Source organism: Arachis ipaensis, chromosome B02 (genome assembly GCF_000816755.2).
Source record: "Arachis ipaensis cultivar K30076 chromosome B02, Araip1.1, whole genome shotgun sequence".
Classification (NCBI taxonomy): domain Eukaryota; kingdom Viridiplantae; phylum Streptophyta; class Magnoliopsida; order Fabales; family Fabaceae; genus Arachis; species Arachis ipaensis.
In genome coordinates, this window is record NC_029786.2 from 12,410,480 (window position 1) to 12,412,466 (window position 1,987).

Below are 1,987 nucleotides of genomic sequence, written 5' to 3' on the forward strand. Positions count from 1 at the left end.
TGGTGCTGAAATTTCTATCTTATCGGTGTATGTTAATGATATTCTTCTCACTGGCAACTCTATTTCTGAAAGAAATGCCATTAAATCTATTTTAAATCAGCATTTCAAAATTAAATATTTGGGTATTCTTAAATATTTTTTGGATATTGAAATTGCTCATTCTACTCAAGAAATTTATTTATCTCAAAAAAATACTGTGTTGATTTATTAAAAGATTCTGGTTTGTTGGATGCTAAATCAACATCTATTTTCATAAACAATTCTACAAAATTGTATCAGGATAGTAGCCCTTTGCTTTCTGATCCCTTAATTTATTGTCGTCCTATTGACCACCTTCTCTACCTTACTATTACCCGGTCTGACATTACATATGCTACGCTATAGCTTAGCCAATTCATGGCTTTTCCTACTGAATCCTATTTTCGTGCAGTAAACCGGGTTTTGAGATACTTGAAGTCTAATCCAGGCGGAAGCCTTTTTTTTCGTGGCTCCTCTGTTCATATATGTGGATTCAGTGATTCTGACTGAGCGGGTTGTCCATACTCGTCGTTCTTTAACTGATTATTGCTTCTTTTTGGGGAAGTCTTTGATCTTTTAAAAAAATAAAGAAACAATCTATTGTCTTCAACAAAAGCAAAATATAGGGATCTTGCAAACACCACCTGTAAACTCCAATGGTTGATAAATTTGCTGCATTTTCTTTAAATTCCAACTGATCGCACTCCTGTTCTTTACCGCGATAATCAGAGCACTCTACACATTGCGACAAATCCTATTTTTCATGAGCAAATTAAGCATGTTGAAGTTGATTATCACGTGGTCTGTCAAAAGGTTCAAGCTGAAATGATGAAATTTCTTTCTGTCTCTTTAGGACAATTAGCTGACATCTTTACTAACCTATTATCCTCTCATCTCTTTTTTCAAAACTAGAAGTTTTAGACATTTTTCATCTTCTAACTTGTGGGGGGCATATTAGAGTAATAATAAAGTAGTTGTGAATTAGTAAAGGTTAGTAGTTAGTAGATGAATATTTATAAAATTAGTTGGTAATATCCATATAAATAACGTGATTCTTATATCATGTAAAATAACAACTTTAATACATATTTATTATTTTTTTAATTCTATCTCTATTTTCTTGTTAGTTACCAATATCGTGTTCTATCTACACTACCCCAAATTCAAAGCAACAATTACTATACTCTTCCCTTTGGCTACAATCCAAATCACTACTCATAATGGAATCATCATCATGTGTCACCAAAAATTTCAAATGGTGGTTACTAAGCTAACTTTGCTGGCTATCAACCCTCAGCTTTTCAAGATATTGGTAAGGCAGAATACTTCTCTAAACATTAATTCTATATATTTTTCTTTCCCTNTTTACCGAGTTAATAGTCAAAATCGTCCCTAAAAGATACCCCAATCTCCATTTTTGTCCTCGAAAGATAAAATTAATCAAAAGCGTCCCCGAAAGTTACTCACGTTGATCGAGTTCGTCCTTCCGTCATCTTAGTTGCTGAGGTGTCTAACGTTTGCTGAGCTGGAACGTTAAGTGCCAACGTGGCACACTCCAAAACGACGTAGTTTCAGTCCTCCATCCGCAAATCAATGGAACGACGACATTTATAGTCCAGAGTGGGATATTCAAACGTTCTTCCCATCACCTCCTCTCATAACAACCCTCTTCGACTTTCGCTCCAAAACCCCTCGTCTTCTCTCTACCCTGGGACTCTCTGCCCTGAGACACTTGCCTTTGATCAGAACCTCGTTGTGTAGTTGATGATTTTTGTACGTCTCGACACTTGTGGAGGAGTTGGCGCTACTACATTGAAAAGTTGGAGGAAGGAAGAGTAATTGCCATAGGGTAAGATTTAATTTTTTTGACTGTTTTTGTTGATTTTGCAATGTTGGTGTGCATTGGTTTATGTTGACGTAGTTCTAAGAATCATTTAGTGAGAATAGGGTTCGGATTAGGAAGAACATG